The following is a 13,377-nucleotide window of genomic DNA, read 5'->3' as shown; positions in this document are numbered from 1 at the left end:
ACACAGTCAATAGACAGTCAACTGAACTTCAGTTAATTAGAAGTTCAACAAATTCTCTCTAGGGTCTAAAATTACTTTTTCTACTGTGCTTAAGCCCATTATCCTTCCCTGTACCTATTTTATTTGCTAACTTACTCCCAAAATAGTCTACATATACCTGAATTTTTTGTCCTTTTTCAGTTTTTTTTCCTCTAAAGTTATACCACTTTGAATTCTTCATGCTACACTGGGATCTTTTAACAAGCTGTCAATTGCCCCCCAAATTTTATTACAGTTTCTAATGCAGCACTTTGCTCTACTTTGTCATCTTCATGTGTCTAGGTTTATGGGCCACTACTCTAACAAATAAACTGCAATTTATGTTTGACTCTGTTTCCTTTCCCATCACAGATTATTCACCATATCTAAATGGCATTGAGTAGATGTAATTAATGGACTCTGGTTCATTAAACGCTTAATCAATGCAGAACATAAGGAGGTTGACCCCCAAATTCCATAATACACTGCCCCTGTCTACAAGTCCTGATAAATATACTCTCTTTAGCTACTTCTGACTTTTGTCATTTGAATTTCCTCTCACATTAACCATTCTAACTTTCATGCCACTTGATATCTCTTCCCCATTTTAACACTAATCCCTGGCACTACTCATGCTTATTAGGACCCCTCTGTGTTGTCTTCATGGGACTTGGGAGCAAGGAGAACCGATACACATGCTGTTTGTTTAGTCATGAGTAATAAGGTACTGGGTCTTTGACCCAGAAACCTTATGTATTCTGCCAGCATCTGTGAACCAGTAATAAGCTACCCTGTTAGCTTATAGGTAGGGTAAAAACCTATCCACAGATATAACACTTTTGAATTACATTGATGAGTACACAGATTGCTGAAAGTCATTTAGCCATAAAAACTGAGAACTTAGGTCACTGACCTACTAACTAAGGCTCTAAGTATTACACTGGAATATCATTAATCTTGCATAATTTTCACTGAAGGTACTGATTGTTTTTACTTCCTCCACCTCTTAAAGAACATAACCATCTATTGACTGTTAACTACTAATATTAAAAGGTGGCATGTTCTTGGTCTGAGCTGCAATACTATTTTTGAAATAATTTGATTTTTTTCTACACATTTCCTTTTTCTCCTTAGACTTTCCTCTCTTAAATTTCAAGCCATTGTGTTTTAGATGCCTCAGAGAAGAGAAATGAATCATAAACTAAAGTTACAAATTATCTTTCTATATGTGAGTCTTAAAAGCCAAGACTTGTAGAGGAGTAAAGTAGAATATACAGGCAATTACATAAGAAGAGCAAAGCTTTTCTGCCTCTCCTGTGGGCAAGTGGAAGAGAAAGTTGGAGGAGAAGACATATGAGCTCAGTCATTGGTGAATGCCAAAAAGAAGACATTGTGCTCTGATTTGAGGGTGAGCTGTGGGGGATGCTAAAACCTCAGGTAGGCTTATGGGGTGATATTGATCTGTGTGCATTTCCCTAAGAGAACTCAGAAGCGACAGTGAGATCCTTGAGAAGAAATGGCTGCATGGTAAATTTGGACATGCTGAGAGTTTAGGCAGACTCACAGAACTTCCCATAGTCTACTGTGGTGGGGGAGCAACAGAACAATTCCCTGAGTGGCACAAAAAATAAGCAGAAAATGACTGACTTGAAGGGGTTATGCATACAAGAATGAAGGTGCTAGGTAACAATTCATTGAGCACCTGAGCTATGAATATAAAATATCCAAGAGCAGCTCCTGTGCAATCTCTCTCTACATCCCCCAAATTGGTACCCTGGGAAATCCCTCACCCCACTTAATTTAGACACAATCCCAGGGAAATAAGAAAACTAAAATTGCCTGAGATGATATTTTCACTAACTCAACAAGTCATACCTCAATGTAGAAACCAAGGTGAGTTATAGAAAAATAGAGATAGATTTCTTGCACACCTGAGATCGTGGGCTGAGAGTCATATTGTTACATGCCAAATGTCAAGGCAGGAAAATACTCCCTACACTAGTTTATTAAACTAAAATTGTTAGGAAATTCCAGCTCTCCTCTAGACCTAATAAATGTAGTATTAGGAACAGTGGGTGTTAAATAAAGAATTCTTGGCACTGCTTCAGATATAGAACTCAGTACTGAAAGTTAGGTAGGGAACACTATCCTATAAAATAAAGAGGTAATATGCAAATTGACCCTCATGCCATAATGCCATCACAAGATGGCGATGCACACCGCAGAGGCTGGGTTCCCATAACACAAGATGGCTGCACCCACACCGGAGGCGGGGTTCCCATAAAGAGCCTTAATGAGCGATCAGCAGAGACCTGAGGCTGCGTGGTGCCAGGCTGGGGTGGGGGACCTGAGGCTGTGCCCACCGCCCACCCAGCAGTGCTTGAAGGGGGACCTCAGGCCATGCCCCCCACACCAGTGCCAGGCTGGGAGACCTCAGGCTGCACCCCCCACCTGGCAGGGCATGACGGGGGCCCTGAGGCTGCACCCCCACCCAGTGAGGCTTGATGGGGGACCTGAGGCTGCGCCTCCCCGCCCATTGCCAGGCCAGGGGACCTGAGGCTGCACTCCCCACCTGGCAGGGCTTGACAGGAGTGGGGCCTGCTGGGTCTGGATCACGCCCAATGGGGGTGGGGCCAGCCGGGTCTGGGTCTGGGTCTGGGTCTCACGTGATTTTGAGGCAAGCGCAGGTGGGGACTTGACTCTGGGTCCCATGGCACACCCCACACTCTGATAGGAGGAAGATTTTCATATACATTTTACTAATTTTCTTTCATCTCTGACACTTCTATTATAGAGAAAGGGCAAATAGCAATATTAAAATATTTCCTCTAATTAATTCCCTTTTAATGTTCACAAATTTCGTGCACCGGGCCACTAGTATTTGAGAAACAATCTTGTCCTTTGTGATGATAACCTCCTGGAGGAGAGAGACTATGTCTTTGTTTTATATTCTCCCACAGTGCCTAGTACCAGGCTATATAGCACAGTGGGAACTCAATAAATATTGAGGTCACAGTAGAAAAGAAGAAAGAACGGTAAGGCAACACATGGGGAGAGCACTAATTCTAAAATGCATTGACTTCCTTTCCCCACTTCCTGCCACAATCCTATTTTTTTCTATTAGCAAACTTATTTGCTGAACAACTTTTTAAAGTGTATTAAAGAAAAGTAGTAAGCTTTCCCTTGTGCTATTAAAGAGCAGAAATGATCGATTCAAGCTGTGCAGGATACAAGCCTCAAACACACCAAGGTGGATGGGTTTGGCGTTGTAAGTAGGGGCATCATTTTCATTACTGAAGCTGCACTTAGTACCACCACTTAACATGGTCCTTATAAACTCTTCATATGGCAGACAGTGGTCTAAGGTCCCCTGTTGGGTTGCCATATGAAGAGAACAAAGAAAACCCTTAAGTGGCCTGAGACCTGTGCAGCATTAGCACTTCATCAAAGATGCAGCTTCTCCTTTTGATCCTTGGTGTGCTAGCAAGAAAATGACCCATTAGCACTAATGGGATCTCCCAGGTAACATCCTGGGCATGGGAAGGATGGTATGCCTTTTAATGACCCTTGTGTGAAGGAGAGCCAGGATGGACATCCTCTAAAAGCTAGTTTCCTCTAGACTTAAAGCCCAGAGTGTGTTGCCCCTTCTTCAAGTTATGAGTGCTTTTTATTCAGACCCTTTAAACAGACCATGGATGCAATTGACAAGGCAACAATGGAATTGGGGTAATTTTCACAGAAGATGCAGAGAGCATGTATAAACAAAGCCAGATAATCTCAAACATCTGTCATCTGTTTGTTTTATTTTTTTATCTCAAGAATACCCTTATCTTTAGCACAAGTGCATACATATGTATGTGAATATCACAGGTATCCATTCCCTAGTGGTTGGGCAGTAATGAATAGTAGGGAATAATGCACAAGCTTTTAAGTTATACATGGCTACAAATCCTGGCTCTGACACTTACTGGTTGTCTCGGTGTAGGCACATTGTTACATAACTTTTTTAAGAGTCAGATTCCTCACCAGTGAAATGGGTTAACAATGCCTTCCTGTGAGGATTATAAAGAATGTGTGTGAGCACTGGGGGATAGCATGCACTCAGCCCATCACTGCTACTGGTGTGGTAATGTGGGCATGTCTGGTAAGGACTATGCATCTATAGTGTATCTCATTCTATGTTGATTGTGCTGAGACAGAAGAGCGAGTCCAGGTAGTCGCCTTATTTCTAGTGTAATGGAGTATCAAGGTTTCAAGTTTACATGTTTTATTTTACTTGATTCAGTTTTCAGTCATTTGTGTCCTAGAACTGTGTCTTGTACTACACTATGGGCAGCTCAAGAGGTTCTGCTGACATATTCAGAACCTCTTAAGCTGCCCATATTACCAGCATTGAACCTGGTAATATAAACAGGACAGTTGCTTGATAAATATCTCCTAATCCTATATAATAAAGAGGTAATATGCAAATTGACCATCACTCCAACACACAAGATGGACACAAGATGGCTGCCACATGTGGACACAATATGGCCGCCACAAGATGGCTGGCAGGAGAGGGCAGTTGGAAGGGACCAGGCCTGCAAGGGAGGGCAGTTGGGGGTGATCAGGCCTGCAGGAAACGGCAGTTGGGGGAAACTAGGCCTGCAGGGGAAGGCAGTTAGGGGAAATCGGGCTGGCAGGGGAGCAGTTAGGCATCGATCAGGCTGGCAGGGTAGTGGTTAGGGGATGATCAGGCTAGCAGGCAGAAGCAGTTAGGGGCAATCAGGCAGGCAAGCGGTTGGGAGTCAGCAGTCCTGGATTGTGAGAGGGATGTCCCACTGCCTGTTTAGGCCCGATCCTGGTGGGATCCGGCCTAAACGAACAGTCGGACTTCCCTCGAGGGGTCCCAGATTGGAGAGGGTGCAGGCTGAGCTGAGGGACATACTTCCCCACCCCCCTGCACAAATTTTGTGCACCGGACCTCTTGTTTGATATAAACAGATTAAGGGACACAAAAATTATACGAAGCCCAAGGGTCAGGTTGTAAGGTTCATGCTGAATGGGCCTATGGACTTGGATTGTGAGGTGGAGCTTCCTGGAAGAGTTTAGACCAGAAGAAAGTATAGGACACATGATGTTGTAATGATATATATATATATATATATATATATATATATATATATATATATATATATATGTTGCAGGCATGGAAACCAGCACAGGTTTACCATGGAGATAAAATGAATACAGCATTCAAAAAAGAGCATAAAAAGGCCAGATGTGGCCAGAAGAGAGAATTTTTCAAAGGGGCCCTGGTAAATAGTGTTGGATAAGTCAAGTCAAAAGAAGGGCAATTGTAACACAATAGAATACATATGACTACTGGTTTAAAAAATAAAGCTAAACAAGAACAGAAAAGGTAAGTCCCCAAATAGAAACCATGCAGGCTAGGAAACAACGGAATGTGAAGCAGTAATAATTTGGAAAGAAGAGATGAAATTATAATTTAACATTAACCACCTGGAATTTGAGTAGGAATACCCTATTGGCATGAGATGATATAAACTGGGAACTTAGGGAAAAGATGGTGGGGCTGTGAGGCATGGCTTGGGAGCCATCAACCAAAAGCAGATGAAGTGGTGAAAGAGGTTTTCTCTTCTCCTAAAACAGGGGGCATAAGCAATTAGAGCAAGGGCTCCGACGTCCACCTTGCAGCAGCAGGATGCAAGTATCAGGGTATAATTAGTTCTTAGACTCAGCTTTCCTGTTTATTCACATGGATTTTTGGTGCCTCTTAAACATCTCGCTTTCATTCCAATTTAAAAAACAGCATATTTATAAAGGACAAATGCTTTGTAGATTTGGGTAACTAAAACTGCAGGGAGATGTGAGGCTCCAGTAATTTCTTGTAAGTGGCACTTGAAAAAAAAAAGCTGAAGTAAGCAATACACACTGCCTCCCTTTCATTCTGGCTGGACCTGAGAAAGTACAATTGTGGAGGCTTTGATATGTGAGCACTGGACTTTGGACAGCAAATATGGAGACAACTCTAACTTTTCTCTCAATTCTTATGATTGGTTAGTACAGTGGTTGGCAAACTCATTAGTCAACAGAGCCAAATATCAACAGTACAACGATTGAAATTTCTTTTGAGAGCCAAATTTTTTAAACTTAAACTTCTAACACCACTTCTTCAAAGTTGAACCACCCAGGCCGTGGTATTTTGTGGAAGAGCCACACTCAAGGGGCCAAAGAGTTGCATGTGGCTTGCGAGCCGTAGTTTGCCGACCACTGGGCTAGTAGAATAAGTACACACAGGCTGGAATGGTTTCTAAGAGCTATTCTTCAGTAAAAATGTATCCCCTTAACCCAGGGAACAAATAAAACTATGCCTCCAAATTTATATCGCCTTTAATGTCAATCGTTTATTGCATATCTACAAATGAACACCTGCAGATCAGATCTTGACCATATACCTTAATATAGCATTTCTTTGGGAGGCAGATACTTAAAATTTAAACCTTGTTGTATGATAGGTGTGCCCTGTTAGATAGGAGAAAAATCATCTATAACCCCTGGAGAACAAACAATCACTTACTTTTTTTTTTTTTTTTTTCCTGGAAGAAAGTCGGAGTCACTATTTCCTATGATTGCATAAGTAAATGATATTAAATTACTGAAAGCAAAAGCATGGGAGTCATTAATATTTCTCTAATACAGTTGAGCCTACGAGTAGATAAATGGAAACTTTTAAAACAAACCACACATGGGATTGAACAGCAAACCCTATCCAAAACCACGTCTGAGTTCAAAGCACAGGAAATATTCAATATTGAAGTCAAAGCTGGCAATGCAACTAGATGTTTTGTTCTAAGATATAAGAGCTGTATCTTTTATAGATCTCTATGAAAAAAGTCAGGTAAGTTTTAGAAACTCTTTGTTGAAGAGATGCTCGGTGGTGACCAGTTTGATTTATTATTTATTCTCTAGCTTTTATATACCTTCGTCTTCCTCAGTACAGTAAGGGTTTAATCCTGGAACTACCTGTGTTTGCTTCTGTAGGCGATGCCTGTGAATCATTTTTAGGCTTGTCGGGCTTTCTAAGTTCAGTCTAAAATCAAACCATCATCTTTCCCCTTGCTGGAGAACTATGCCCAGACTTTCCTGTTTCATAATAATCACATTTCTAGTCTCCCTGATACCCAAAAGGAAAGTTCAAAATTATTTTTAACTTCATTCTGTATCTCAGAGCTTCCATTCAAACTATTGCCAATACTTCTGACATTCGTCTTTTCTATTCTCATTTCCTTTTCCAGTACTTGTCTCCTTTTCCCCTTGTACACCTTTCATCCAATAACTTGTGATCTGGCGTCGCTGCCTTCATCCATCCTCCTCATCAACACCATTATCAGTCTTCCCACTGTGTCTGATTTCTTCCTCTCTCTTCTAAATAAAGCCTGAAGTTAGCAGTGTTCAAGATTTTGAATTATCCAGCCTCAGTCACTGTCCCTAAACTTTGAACAATCTTTCTCCGATGACTTTAGCCTGGCAGAGAGTTAAGGTAACATCAATCCCCTCCCTATACCCTCATCTTTAGTCAAACTGTATTTTTCCAATACTGCATGTTCATGTCACTTCATCATTCTTTACTATACATATTACTTCCATCATGAACACCTTTTCTCTTCCAATCTTCCATTTCAAAACCCTATCCAGTTTGGGGGACTCCACCGATATTCTTCCTTGTTAATGTATTTGTTTCCCCAGTCATAGGCAAGTATGACCTTTGAATGCACGTAATGTTTGAACCTCTTTTCTGGCAATTACCATTTATTTCCTAGTTCTTTGTGTGGCTGTCTTATCTTCCCATTATTCTATAAATTCCTAAAAAAAAATAAATTAAGAGCTAAGCATCACTATATTCTCATTTTCAATTAGTAGGGACTCAATGATTACTTGTTCTCATTGAATAAGTGGATAAATCAGCATGTTGCAAGCAATAATTAATCACTTAAACAGTAAGGGCATACTGAAGGTGTTTATGGGTTACACCACTCTTTTTATGCCTGGTTTCCTACTCTCAATAAATAATAAAGTTAATTGTGGGAAATATTTCTACTGACCCCTCTCTTGAACATCATACAGTTCATTAAAAAAATTCAATGCAGTGGCATTTTTTCCCATTCTGATAGAATAATTCATGACAAATTTTAACTGGCACACATTGCATTTATTTGTAGAGAGAGGCAGACAAAGATAGAAGTAGTGAATGGTATCAATATGTGATAACTGAGAACCTCTTCATGAGTCTTCTGCAGTTAAAAGACTACCTTTTAGTTCCTTGCCAACCATAGTCTTCCTGGTCCTACAGGCTCCCACACCCAAGAGTAATAGTATATTGTTTGTGCTAAAAAGACTTTACATCTCACAAAAATCACTGAGGTAGCTGAATTTCTATGTATAGAGCCCTGAGTGAGAGCGAACCTCCCCCATGCTTTGACTTTTTGGTAATCAGTGTCAAGAACTGCCTTGGTCAAAACCAGAAAAGACAGCTCTGGCTTTATTATTACAACAGTACACATTGGTGTAGTATTCTCAACTTTACCAAGCACTGGCACATGTAGCATTTCATTTGGTATTCACCTGGTGCACTATGGTTCAAGGCCATCCTATCTAATAAAAGAATAATATGCAAATTAACCACCATTCTGCTACACCCACAAGCCACGCCCACCAGCCAATCAGGAGTGAGTATGCAAATTAACCCAACCAAGATGGCTGTAGCCACGGAGCCAGCAGGAGGCTTGGGTTTCCCTGGAAATGGAGGAAGGCAAGCTTTCTGCACACCCTGGCTGGCCCAAAGTTTCAATTATAGAAGATAAATAAATCCCAGATACCAGGGCCTCTGCTTGGGTTGCCGGGGGGCGTGGCCAGTCTGCAAACCACCACAGGCCCCTCACCCAGGCCGCCCCATGCCCCAAGGGAACCCCCACCCTGATCTGGGACACCCTTCAGGGCAAACCAGCTAGCCCCCACCCGTGCACCAGGCCTCAATCCTATATAATAAAAGAGTAATATGAAAATTGACCATCACTCCAACACACAAGATGGCTGCCCCCATGTGGACACAAGATGGCCACCACAAGATGGCCAGCAGGGGAGGGCATTTGGGAGGGACCAGGCCTGCAAGGGAGGGCAGTTGTGGGCGATCAGGCCAGCAGGGGAGGGCAGTTGGGAGGGACCAGGCCTGCAAGGGAGGGCAGTTGGGGGTGATCAAGCCTACCAGGGAGGGAAGTTAGGGGTGACCAGGGTGGCAGAGGAGGGAAGTTGGGGGCGACGGGGCCTGCAGGGAAGGGCAGTTGAGGGGGACCAGGCCTGTAGGGGAGGGCAGTTAGGGGCAAATAGGCTGGCAGGGGAGCAGTTAGGCATCAATCAGGCTGGCAGGGGAGTGGTTAGGGCAGGGGTGGGCAAACTTTTTGACTCAAGGGCCACAATGGGTTCTTAAACTGGACTGGAGGGCTGGAACAAAAGCATGGATGGAGTGTTTGTGTGAACTAATATAAATTCAAAGTAAAGGAGCGGAGGGGAGAGCAAGAGAACTGGATAGAACTGCTGGATCCGGCCCGCGGGCTGTAGTTTGCCCACGGCTGGGTTAGGGGGTGATCAGGCTGGCAGGCAGAAGCAGTTAGGGGCAATCAGGAAGGCAGGCAGGCAAGCAGTTGGGAGCCAGCAGTCCTGGATTGTGAGAGGAATGTCCGACTGCCCAATCCTACCAGGATCGGGCCTAAACGGGCAGTCGGACATCCCTCAAGGGGTCCCAGATTGGAGAGGGTGCAGGCTGGGCTGAGGGACACTCCCCACCCCCATGCACAAATTTCGTGCACCGGGCCTCTAGTAATACCATAAAGACACTATGGTTCAAGGCTATAGTACCAGAAGATGGCAGGGTCTGATCCAAGCCCAGGTCTTCTACAACTATGATAATTCTTGCTTAATTTACACTGGGTTACACACTGTATACTCTAAGTGGCAAGTAGCAAATTTGTAGAGCTTCACTAGTACAAAATGTAGAAATGTTTAGGAGTACCATTGTCGATGGAGGAAGGTAACTGTGATAAACATTCGCAGAAGTCCAAGCAAAATAACACAGATTCCTGGGACAAAACTGGGGTTGGGGGCTCATCTCCATCTTTAGTAATCTCATGAAGAAAACATCAATATGCTTCCATAGCTGTAAGTATTAGGTATCAAAATTCAAGTGGGTAGAATTCTTAAGACTCCCAAATTTGATTTTTAGATATGGCAGCTACTTCTCAATTGCCTCCCACAAAGAGATAAGTAGGACACCTACATTCATCCTTTGCCCAACCTGATACCAGTGTGTGAACAGGTGGGGGACTCCAATCAGTTGGAATTCAGACCTTAATGTTTTCCTATAGTGAGCCTTTGAGAGTTAATATTGACATTATGTTTCTGGGCAGGACAGAAAAATGCTTTTGATATTCTGAAATTTCTGTTTGGAGCTGATACATTTTAAATAAAATTGCCCCAAAAGAAGACCTTTTTTAATAGTACGGTTATAAAACTCACAACATGAAGACAGATTTTGTTTGTGTGTTTGGCCAACATGCTGTGAGGGAAAGCTGGTGGACATGTTAAATGGGAAATAATAAAATAAAATTACTGTGGAGGTGTATGCAGCAACCCACCTTCTTTTAAATGCACTATGACAGTGACACTGTGGTAGATGGGCGAGGAGTCCAGGCATATAAATCCACGCCCAGCTAACTTCATCTCATGGCTTTGCAAATCTACCTTTCGGTTAAAAGGGGTTCAAATATTTTTATTTGTTTTCCTTTATTCCCTATGCAAGTGGCAGCCAGATTAGATGCCTCCAACATCCTTTAGCAGCCTACAATACTGTCACCATTTCAGGCGTCATTATCCTCTCCCTGGGACTGCACGCAACTCAGAGGTTCTTGAGCTCACAGGTACTGTTACACCTTACATATGCACAGTGTCTAAGTTTGAATGGTGCTTTGCCTTTTTTCGTTCCATTTAATCCTCATCCCAACTCTTCACAACAGGCAGGAAGTTATCATGATCCTCACCATGCAAGTGAGCAAACCATCCTTCTGGAAAGATAAGTAGCCTGTGCAAGGCAATACAACCACAGTGGTCGGCAAACTCATTAGTCAACAGAACCAAATATCAACAGTAAAATGATTGAAATTTCTTTTGAGAGACAAATTTTTTAAACTTAAACTTCTTCTAATGCCACTTCTTCAAAATAGACTCACCCAGGCCATGGTATTTTGTGGAAGAGCCACACTCAAGAGGCCAAAGAGCCGCATGTGGCTCGCAAGCCGCAGTTTGCTAACCATGGAACTAGGAGAAAAAACACTGCCACGCCAGCTTCCCACTCCCAGGCTACCTCTTTTCCTACTGCACCACACTGCCTATTTTTACTAAAAACCATCTAAATGACAGAAATAGAATTGGTGGAGGAGTTTAGAAATGACTGTTCCTGAAATTAAAAATGGGCCTTCGCTGGTTTGGCTCAGTGGATAGAGCATCGGCCTGAAGACGGAAGGGTCCCGGGTTCGATTCCAGTCAAGGGCACATGCCTGGGTTGCGAGGCAGCCAATCAATGATTCTCTCTCATCATTGATGTTTCTCTCTCTCTCTCTCTCTCTCTCTCTCCCCCCCCCTTCCTCTCTGAAATCAATAAAAATATTAAAAAAAAAAGAAATTAAAAATGACTTATAACTATGGGTCCAGTAAGCAGACCTATGCAAACCTGTTCATCTGCCCTGAGATTTTAAGTAGCTCAAGATAACTATTTGGCTTTTTTTTCTTTCTTATTTTCCCAAATTTAATTTTTCTATTTTAAAACAAAGGAATGTTTATTCTGGGTGGGGAAGCCCTGGTGGTGTATATGGAAAGTATAAAAGACCAGCTCTTTCCCATAATAATGGCCTCTTTAATGCAGGTTATAAAAATGGCACCTGCTCTCAGCTCAGATATATAGGATAAGAGGGCAAAGCCCTCAGCAGTTTCCTGGACAGCTTGAAAGAACGGTAAGGTACAAAGCACACAAAAACTTTACAAAATTGACAGAAAACTTCTAAAATATCATGAGCTTCACTAAGTTGAAGAAAATTCTTATTTCTTAAATACTTAAACTTTTCTGTATTTTTTTTCCAAAGAAAGAATTCCTTCTGTGCCTGAAGGATAGAATATTCTCAATGAGGTCATGAGGCCCCCCTGGAATGGTGTTATTCCCTTAGGCATGTCTCCAAATACTTTGTTCTTCCACTATTTAAATTATTCTTAAGGAGAAAAGCTAATAGTTAACAGCAGGGAGGTGTGGGCAACTTTCCTTGAAGACTAGGGAAATGGAGGGCTCCAGCAGTTGAATGGACTGGCAAATAGTCCTCTGGCACAAGCTGATGACTGATTGATTGATTGGCCAATCTTCAATCATTCCACCAAGTGCTATACTTGTCTGGGCCTGTTTTAAGCACCTATAAATGTATATGTTCTATAAACTACATATTGAGGACATTGAGCAATTAAAATTTGGGGCTGTAGTATTTGAGGAAGACTTCGGGGGCTAAGGATATAGAACCAATGTACAGGCTCTGTGCAAAGCATAGGGAAGGGTGGAGCATGTGGAAAGTGAAAATAGAAATATCCAATTCTTTTGCAATTACCAAAGTGAAATTTTCAGCACCATACACCATAGCAATACAGAAGTTTGAAGAACTTCTAGGGTGGGGAGAAAGTAGTCTTACAATTGTGAGTACATGAAACACATTTTATTCTAGTAATATTTATCAATTACTGTATTATTTTCCATAAGAAAAACTGTCAACCCACTTTTGCCCCAGTCTGTATATGGAGGAGAAAATGCATTTTATTACCTGACATTTTCCCTAAGATTAAAATACATACTATCTTTTACTCTAGATAATCATAAGAAACCCCTTCTAATATGTTGGCAAATATATATAGTAGTATTTAAATGCTTCTACAGACTTGAGTTCAAATTCTATTTGTAGACAACTCAGCTTTTTGGCGTCTCCATTTTCTCATCTATAATATATGAGCATTAATAGCTCACTCATTTAATTATTGTAAAGATTAACAGACCAACTTGTGACAGAATATCAGAATTGAAGTTCTGACCAAAGTGCCAGCACTACAGATATGAGATAATGTGAGTCTTAGACAGATACCTAAATGCAAAATTTATAAAGGATATGATAAAACTAGAGGCCCAGTGCACGAAATTCATGCACTGTGGGGTGTCCCTCAGCCCAGCCTGCACCCTCTCCAATCTGGGAAAACTGGCCGTCGGACATCCCTCTCACA

General features: G+C 42.0%; 1 protein-coding gene across 18 annotated transcripts in view; it reads right to left on the bottom strand.

The window, feature by feature from the left end:
• Positions 1–13,377, bottom strand: part of NRXN1 (neurexin 1) — a 1,052,009-nt gene that overhangs the window by 523,175 nt on the left and 515,457 nt on the right. The gene's annotated exons all lie outside the window — the stretch shown is intronic.

Source organism: Plecotus auritus, assembly GCF_963455305.1.
Source record: "Plecotus auritus genome assembly, chromosome: 8".
NCBI classification, from domain to species: domain Eukaryota; kingdom Metazoa; phylum Chordata; class Mammalia; order Chiroptera; family Vespertilionidae; genus Plecotus; species Plecotus auritus.
Note: the sequence above shows the minus strand (reverse complement) of the source record. Positions and strands in the feature narration are given on the sequence as shown.